Consider the following 10486-nt stretch of genomic DNA (forward strand, 5'->3'; position numbering starts at 1 on the left):
GCTTACATAAGAGCTAACTGCAGTTTGAAAGAGAGGACACACACTCACACACACACACTCAAACAGAGAGTGACAGAGATAGACAGACAGGAAGAGCGAGAGAGGACTGATTCTACTGTGCATTTTTCCAGAAATCTAAATTTATCATCCCTTTCTACAACTTGCTACTACGCATGTCCTGATTTTACCAAGCTTACAGTTGTGGGAGTTATTCATCATTCAAAGCCAAAACGTGTAAGGGAAGAACACAAAATTATGATTTGGATTGCATTTATATTACATTATTTGTGCATAAGTATACAATAAAGTCAGGTGAAATGAAAATACAAAGAACTACAATTACCACCTCGCGGTTGTAAGCCTCTGCCAACCAGTCAAGTTACAGTTTACATCCATGTCTGTCCAAAATGTCAATTCATCATTTTATCCTATTAGACATTTGTGTGAAATTGTCATAATTTGGATGTGAATCAAAAAACATGTATTGCTAAGAAGTGAAAATCAATTGTTCGTTCCATTGCAACATCACTGCCAGCAGCGAAGCTACGCATCTGCCATTTTGGACTGAAAGCGACTACCGGATGTCAGTAAAACGTCCACCTAAAAAGTGCAAAATTATTTCTATTCTATTGCCATATTCTACTGAAATGGCCTGTGTTGATCAATCAAATATTCTAAATATAGTAAGAGTTTTTAGTCCAAAAAATGGCAGCAGCGGCTGGAGTTTTATCTCTTTGCTTCTATACTCTTTGTATGAATTCTTGAGTTATGGCCAAAAACGTATTTTGTGAGGTCACATTGACTTTCACCTTTGACCTTTGACAACCAAAATCGAATCCATTCATCTTTGAGTTCAATTGGACGTTTGTGCGAAATTTGAAGAAATTCCCTTCAGGCGTTCCGGAGATTTTGCGTTCACAAGAATGGACCGGACAGAAGTACTGTATTTAAGAGACCCAACAACCTGAAAACAACACCGGTGTGGAGGCATAAAAACAGTAAAAGAAAATATCCCCGTACTATAGTGGCAGTTATCTAGCTGTTACTCTGTTAATAGTCTCTGGACTCTTAGGGGTTTTCAGAGATCACTTCTCTTGTCATGAGGCTGGCAAGTACAGGAGGAAATACCCATTTTACAAGCTTCACTTCTATGACAGTCTACCTTTTCGGACAAAGGATATTTGTACCAGGGAAAAGCACTTCCTCTCCGTGGAAATTTTTGGACTTTCATCATAGTTTCCTAGTAAGGGGCATCAGTTTTTTTCAGCTGCAAATTTACAAATCTGTTCACAGTCCGTAGCGTCGCCAGTACAGTCAGGATGATGACGGAGACAGACTTCCTCAAAGTGGCACGTCACTATTTAAAGGCGACATATCCTGCTCATTTTCAGGTTCATACTTGTATTTTGGGTTTACTAGAACATGTTTACATGTTTTAATGTAAAAAAAAAAAGTGGTTGGGCTTAAAACTACTATGTTTGTAAAGTGAAAATGAAACTGAACATTGTGAACATGGGACACGAATGAACAGCTGATTGTAACGTGGAAATGAAACTTAAAGGTTCCATATCGTGCTCATTTTCAGGTTCATACTTGTATTTTGTGTTTCTGCTAGAACATGTTTACAAGCCGTAATGTAAAAAAACCCACATTATTTTCCTCATACTGTCTGCCTGAATATTCCTGTATTTACCCTCTGTCTGAAATACTGCGTTTTAGTGCATTTCAACGGAATTGCAACGGAATTGCAACGGAATTGCGTTGCTAAGCAACAGTTTGGGTCCATGTTTACTTCCTGGCAGCTGATGTCATTCACATACACTGCAACAGGAAATAAACTGAGACACATTTAGAATGTTCACATTTGAAACTGTGTAATGGTCTATATTGGTGACATCACAAATAGACAGAAATCCTGACGGCTTGTTTCAAACGCACAATTTTCTGAAAACAAGTTGTGTGTATTTCTCTGTATACGTTCACAGTATTTATATAGCACATAAACCTGCTTTATAATATAAAAGATATGAAAATCGTACTTTTTACAATATGGGACCTTTAATGCACAGGACACGAACAGCGGTCTCCTGGATGAAAGCCTTGTGTTTGTTTAGTTTTGTGAGAGGCACATGTGAAATAGAAATGTATGGTATTAAGAATTTATCTACTGACCCCTCAGTCTGAACCTGGATCTTTGACACCTTTTCATTTATTAATGCAGTGGGTTGACAAAGCAAACATACTCAGATTTCAGAGGTACAAATAGTATGTTTTTTTTTCTTTTCTTTAGCATGGACAGTGGTGGAAGAGAGAGTTTTTATTATCAAGTCAGTGGAAAAAATGTCCTGAACATTGTTGTGGATGAAAACAAACGTTAGTCTCACTAATTAGAAAATACTGTATCTTAACCCTTACCTTGTAAATATATATATATATATATATATATATATATATGCATATATATATATATATATATATATATATATATAATACATTATATATTTATATAATGAAACATCCATAATTTTTTTTTAAATGTCTGAGGACCATATTCAGATCTCTAGTAATGTGATTTGGATACTGCGCCATAATTGCATAAAACAATTTGACTTGCCATTGACCTTGGCTGCATCTGGCTGTCTGGGAAGACACCATCTCAGATGGAACACTAACCTGTGATGAGGGGTTTTCACACTTGATAACAATGTTATAGTAAGACAAAGTGGCTTTTTCGTTAATGAAAACAACATGCTTTAAATCCACAGAGTGAGAACAGGGTGAGAAATGTGATGGTGCCCAAAGAAAAGAGGTCAGATTTCCTGAAAAGCGCTGTAAAACTACAAACACACTGCAGTGTTTACTTTCCTTATATACACCAATACAGAATACAGAAATGTTGAGCCAAACTGGCAATTCATTCTCATTCCAAGGGCGTCAAATACCGATGCTTCGTCACGCCCCTCGGCCTTTATGAGACGCACGGGGCTTTCTATTAATTACAATGTAAACCCATTCACGTCAATATTAAACGCTCAGAGAAAGTGGTCGGGGAGTGTGGTGACGTAGTTTAAAGAGCGACAAAACACACAGGGCAGGAGGGGAGATGGATGGATCCAACAAACACTGTCCTTGTCCTATAACCAACGTGCTGTTTGTTCACAATGTAAAGTTTCACTTTCACTTTAGTCCTTTTAAGCCAAACCATGATTTTTTCCCCCTAAACCTCTTGTTGCCTAACACCTCTTTCTAACTGGACGCGATGCAAACGAGCAAACATCAGATTGTTTAATTTTTTTCCAGTGAAGATGTCCTAACCTGCTTCGTGCGTCAGCGAACAGGCAAAGCGACGTATCACTTGTTTGAAGAAATGCTCGCCCTGGCTCTATTTACGCAAAGTTTAGCGCACCTACCAACCTATTTTCACTGGTCAAAAATGGACAGTAACTGAGAGTTAACCAATATCGTGCTCTCTATGTAAAAGAGTGTGACATTGCTCGTAGCATATCTGGACAATTTTTCACGCTCCATTCGTCAGAGAGTTCGCTCGGCTGTTGCATTTTAGGAAGAGGTGTAAACCTAAGCGAGTGTTTTTGTTTGAATTCACATTAACCACGTGGTTACTGCAACAGAGAATGTGTTCTGTGTATGGGAGAAAAATGTCTCCGCATCACTTAGAGGGCATGACATACATGAAAGTTAGCCAACTAGCTCGGTAAACATCACTAATGAGCAGCAGCAGCGATGCTAACTGAGCTCCGTTAGAGCCACACTTACTTTAATTGCTGCAAACAGCTTCCATTCCTCAAACTGCTTCAAGTGTCCTCTAATTTATCTGACGGATGTTTTCCCATGGAGCAAAATCCACATTTGATGGGCCCCACACATGCACAATGCATGCATGATCAATGTGCAAATCCCCCCCCCCCCCCCCCCCCCCCCCCCCCCCCCCCACACACACACAGTCCGTCTTATCCATACATCGTTGTATCAACAGGGAAAAACAAATTCATTATTTAACACCATATTTCCAAGTGAGACACCTCAGTGTATTGGAGCTATGGATGCATAATGCATTGCAGGCTCTATAGAAGGAAATCCCATCACCAGTGTCCTTCACTCTGCACAGTAAAGCTTCATCTCATCCTGCGTAGCGTCGGCGTCACATGTGTGCACAATATTTCATATTATTTCTCATCCCTGCTGCATCCTTCGGCTCCTGCTAAGACGTATATGTTTTTCCAAGACGGCATCACTGTGTGTCATTCTGTGGGAATTAGCATGATCAACAGATAATATATCATGTGTGATCCATATATCATCAATGCAAAAGCTCCAGTATTTCATGCATTTTGAAAGGCAGCTACATACATCATGGATTGACGTATGTATGTGGAGGAAGAGGAGGATCTATAATTCAACACAGGCTTTTTGATGGCTTCTCCCCAGAGATTTCTGCCCTACTGGTTTTTCTTCTCTGACCCTCCTTTCTACCTCCACTGATCCTCTTGACATTAACTCTGTCACCAATTGAACGGTTACTGTTTCTGTGTGTGAGAGCGTTCGATGCATGTGTGGTGTGTCTCTAATGGCGTGTGGTGTGTTCTGCAGGCGTCCTCTCGCCAGCTCTCGACCTCTCATTGGGAGACATTCTGGGAAATCTCCTCGGCGTTTGCGTGTGTCAGCGGGGATGGGGGCAGAGGAAATGGGAGACTCACAAATCACATCTCATCTAATGAAGCTAATAGAATTCAGACAGAGAGGAGAAGCTAACCCCTGGCTCCTCGGGCTGCGTGGCCTTATTTCACTGTCTTGTTACATCCCGTTTTGTTTATCACAATCCCCCTTTTTCTTTGTCTCTGCTCGCTTCACGGAGGTTCACTATCCCTATGTGTTTCCCAGCGGTGCTGCAATGATAAGTTGATTAATCAGTTGGTCAACTGACGGAGAATTTATGGACAAAAATATTGAGAATCGATTAATCCAGCTATAGGCTTCATAACTAAACCAACAAAATAGGTGTTTTTTCATTGAGTGCAAATACAACACAACAAAAAGGATTCATACACCATGACCTCCCCGAGAGATTTTGCTGTGCTATAACCTTTGCCTCTGAGAGAGGACAGTCAATATTTACAGAACCACAAGAGGGTTACTTGTCAACCAACAACCGATACTGTTGGTTTTCCAATGAGGACAGTAAGCAATCATTTATGGAGGACTAAAGTTGCCATCATGAAAAATAAATAAAATGACTCAATAAATAAATAAATAAAATAATAAAGAAAGAAATGTAGAAATAAAAGCCTCGATTATCAAATAAATGTTCATTTATTTTTCTATTTCTGTGCATATTTATTTACAGTGGAAAACGCTTAAAGTGATTGTCTGTTCGAGTCAATTTGATCTCTATAAGCGGATGATTATTTTAAAATATTTTTTGTTCTTGTGCATCACTTCTAGTGCAGATTACCATCTAGTTGACGTTTGTAAATTTATTACATGAATACAAAATAATGAAACGGACCGCTTTTTACTGGCTTGCTACCAATTCTTCTGCCTTTTTGTTCACCGAGGGTGAGGCATTGACGTTTTTGGCTGGTGGAGGATCTGGAAAGCTTTGCTTTGATGGCATTATGTAACCAGGCATTATCAATCCACTTGACGAGGGCGGCTTCAACCACAGGTGCTCTCCTTGTACGCATTTGATTTTCTTGGGTGTGTGATGCAACTATGCTATGGCAGGTGTATTGCTCAAGACACCAAGGACGCGCAGTGTTGAGTGTGAAGTTGTTTGTATGCAGGCTGTTCTCATACACTGCTCATAGCTATACCTACGAAGAGTAAATGTACTGTAAATTGTATATATCCCATGAAATCTGTTTGTATGTAATCCATGTAATTGTGTACAAGGAAGTATAAAGAGCAACAAACATTATGTAGGGAGGAAGTCAGGGTGGATGGGTTGGTCAAAAAACACTGGACTTTGATTCGTTTACATAGACACGAATTTCCCTTTTCTCCCCTGACGCTAAGCACAACTTTCAACAATATATTTTTCGTGCTTTTTCCTACGAATATCCAGCAATACATGACGCACATGTCAATTTCCGCTCTAGTCTTTTCAAAATAAAAATACTTCGTTAAGTTTAGGAATAGATCGACTTTGTTAGGTTTAGGCAACAAAACTACTTAGTTAGGTTTAGGGAACTTCTCAGGTTTCCTGAGAAGACAGAAGACGGAAAACGCATGAAAAATTATGAAACACTTTTAAGAAGATATCATACAAACCGTTGTATGAGAATACGTTGTTTGTATGAGAATACGTTGTTTGTATGAACGCTTCTCGAGAGAGCCACAAGCAGCAACACCACAGGCCAAGCATTCGTCCGGTTCTAAACAGGCATGTTTTGCAGGGGCACTGCGTAAAATAAATGACAGATTATAATCTACAGGCTACTATAAAGAACCCATTCTGTTTCACTTCAAAACGTATCCTTCTATCCCAACCCAGTGTGCTACTAGTTGCAGCGACGCATCCTCTGGCTTTATCATAAAGATGTATGTTCACTCTGAAAGGTATCCACAGATACAAACGTGACTAGACTGTGTTTAGGAAGTTTTACCCTCCACTGCATCCATAATCCTGAATAAAACAATACTCCAGGTACGACACCGCCCAGAGAAAAACAGTTTATCACCCTTTACCTCAACCCCTATTAAAATCTCATTCCGACTAAGCTTGCCCCATGAAAACAGATGCCATATGCTCGCATCTCTCAGATTGTCATGGCGCTATTTCATCACGCTGCGTGTTGCTTTTACAAATCACATAAACAGATTCCTCCAGGAGGGGGGTTGTCGTTTTTTTTTGAGGGATTAAAAGCAATAACCTGAATACATAAACACAGTGACGGTCACCTTCCTCTTCTCTCTCGCTCTCGTCTCACTCTGCCTGCTGTTTTTCTTTCTGTCTCTCGGAGCTGCTGCGCTGACATTTCTTTTGGATGTTTTGTGTGTCAAGGTAACCTTCAGGGGATTGTGTCTTGTTATCTCACAATTGAATAATGAATGTTTTTGTCTGTTGCTTCCACTCGAGCAGGAGTGCAAACAAATACATGTACGTACACACAGAGCTGGATGTTTTGTATGCTCACTGAGTTAGCTAATCAGTAAAATTAAGCTTCTTCTCTTGCCCCGGTGTCATCAATATCTTGCTCGCTTGTCTCTGATCCGTGCACCGCTCCGCCTCTCTCCCGCTCTAATGAGCAGCAGAGAAATATCAACTAGACAAAAACATAAGTGCTCAGGGATCAATTAATTGGGATATGTCAGCAATGATGATAGCAATGTGTGTGTGTATGTGTGAGCGTGTGTGTTCACTTAGTTTTTGCAATGTTGTCTATAACACCTGCTGAAGAGTTGCTGACAAAGACTGAACTTTGACCTCAGAGTGTGTATCCGTATCAGTTTCCATGACCTTACTTCACCTCCTGTAAAACCAAGTTTTTACACTTTGGTTTTTCGTAAACAAAACGATAATTAACATGTTAATTACGGTTACCTTTGGAAAGGGCCAGGCTAGCTGTTTCCAGTCTTTCTATTTATATTTATTTATCTTTATGCAATGCTGTAGCTTCACATCTACCATACAAACACAACTTTTTCACAGCACTGACATTTTGAGTCATAGCAGGACAAGCACAGGCGTAACTAATAACATTAACGATGCCTCCATGTCATTTAAAGTCCCAGTGAAACGGAAGTTAGAGCGTCTTCAGCTTCCATATACTCTGAGTTTAGAGTGGTGCAGTCCCAAAAACCCGGAAATGAGTGAGCATTTTAGCACTTCCTATTCCCTTACAACCATATTTTCAACAGAAAACGACTTGATTTTCACTGGAAGAAAACCAAGTTACCCTAAACGCCCCGCACACCCACACAGGGTGCTTTCAGTTATGTGATTTAGACCTCTGCTCAGGTTGGAGGTGGGTGGAGCGACCCTGCAGTGATACAATATGGTTCATGGTGATTCATCATCTGTTGTTCCTGCTGTTTTATGGATTTTTTTTAACAGCCTAGGTTTTGCCCATCATTCTTGTCAATTATTGATAACATGTTACTCAACAACTTTATACCTGAGAACACTGTGACATTGTCAAGAACAGATAGACCCTGTTTTAGCCATATTTTCCACACCATTTCTGTGTTAGTGACAGTAAAAGTGAACACACCAGAAATGTTTAGAAAGGTTATAATCCCTCACTGCATCAGTTCCAAAAAGCCACTTTAACCATCAATTTTTACCCCAAAATAGAAAGCCTTTGGACAAAAAATATTCTCCATTTTCTCCAGTGTATTGAAAATCCCACTGGAGCCAGATTCAAAATTGATTATACTGGGAATATCCAACCCGATATCACGCCAGGCACTTAAGTAAATTGACTACTTCTCAACAACACTTTGTCTCCTATGAGCTAACAGTAAAGCAAAAAAACACTTTAGTCCCTCCACTGAAGTTGTAGATCACAAAACTAACTGACACATTACCCACAGAGGGAATTAGATTAATCATGAATGATAAACTGAAGCATTTAATATAGGGGTGGGTGAATGGGTGGTGTGACGGGGTTATTCCCCCTTTTCTGTTTTCTTGTTCCTTTCTCTCTCTCTCTCTCTGTTTTCTATTTTATTTAATGTAAACAGTTCCCTGTTTTGTACAAATGCCAAAGGTTTTGCACAAATGCTTTCAATACAAATATTTAAACCATAATCCCTCACTGCATATAGCAGTACATGGGTGGTGGCACAACTATGATAGGTCAAAGTCAGTCTGCAAAATCCTGATTTGTATTTACAATTGACAGATTACAGACAGGATTTTAAAGCCTCTGTGCACCCACACAGGCTTTTTCAGTTATTCTGGCTGATTAGACCTCTGGAGGTAAGTGGAGCTATGATGAGCATTTATTAGGTCATCTGCCAATAAGAACGATAAAGGTGTAATTTGTGCCGCCCCAACAGGTGCAACAAAGCTAACGCATTGAGATTGAGGAAGATGTCAATCAATTACAGTCTTTACACGCCCACACAGTCCTGAGACGAGGTCTAATCAGACAGATTAACTGAAAACACCTGTGTGGGTGTTTAGAGGCTTTAAAGTTCAAAGTAAAACTGGATGTTTGTATGCAACCAGTCTGCTTGTCATCCTTGCTCATAATGGACTCCATGCTACTAATGTTTCAAACTCCCTAAAAAATTATCGTTAGTGATAGAAATGATGTAAACAGAATTTTCCTTAAGGATGAGTATTGTCTTTACAGTGCACCTAATGTAAAAGAGAAATTTGCCACTTTTTACGAGGGTGTCAAATCAGTGTTGATGGTAAATGTAGGCGATTGAAGCAATAAATTCCTCAGTGCCTGCTGTATCGACTGAGAAAGCTGCAGTTCTACAGTCGGGCTGCACAATTAATCAAAAATGTTATCAAAATCGCAATGTGGCTGACTGCAATTTTCAAAGCAATATTTGTTGAAGGTTGGCCTGATGTCCTGGCCTACACATGATATTCTACAGATTTAAGAAACATCTTTGTTTGGTACAGATCCACCGTAATCGCATTTTAATATGTTTTTCAATGAAAATGAGAATAATTATATGAAAAATTCCCTCTTATATCACAAATCATATTGCAATTGCAATATCAGTCCAAATAATCGCAATGATATATTTATTTTTTGAAAACTGTTCAGCCCTATGCTACAGCTGTAAAATCTGTCGTTATTACGGAAGAACTACAGAGTGCTACTTCAGCTTTGGTAGCTGTGGAGTGCAATGCCACTCAAAAACGTCCTTGTTCAACAGCTCAACAGCGAAAAGGGGAGGCGGGAAAGATTTGTGGTGGCCGAGACCCTCTAGCACCGGAGCTGCCGAGAGCAAACACCGACTGATGAAATTGCCCTCCGATGCCAACAGAAATAATGGAATCATTCCGCTGTAATGAACGTCAGCGCGGGCAGGTTTTGTTGGATGCTGTTGCCGACGACAACCCTAAAAGGGCGAGCCGTGTGCTCGTTACTATGCATGAAAGTTTCCCTCCTCACTCGGACAGAGGTGTGCTGGAGACCTTCTCCAGGATCCCAAATATAAACTGGAAAAGACAAACTAAGGTGTAAGAATATTTCCTTCAACCAAGACATCTTAAAGCTGGCCAAACTAAAAGATTTTTCAAATCTTAAAAGATTTTGAAAATGTGAGAGACCCCAAAAACAATGACATGTTATGATCAATTTAGCAGTTTTGTTCCTTCGGTGTGTGGTGAGCAATGATTTGTCCAAAACAGCCCACCACACTCAGATCTCCTGTTGGGTGTGGGGAACCCTGAGGACAGCCGATGACGCAGTCATGTGGGAAAGAAAGAACGATAGCCAAGTGGGAACCAAGCTGACTGAAGCAGAAGAACAACCACTGTCATCATGGCAGCCGCGGC

This window comes from Sebastes umbrosus, chromosome 15, assembly GCF_015220745.1.
Source record: "Sebastes umbrosus isolate fSebUmb1 chromosome 15, fSebUmb1.pri, whole genome shotgun sequence".
NCBI classification, from domain to species: domain Eukaryota; kingdom Metazoa; phylum Chordata; class Actinopteri; order Perciformes; family Sebastidae; genus Sebastes; species Sebastes umbrosus.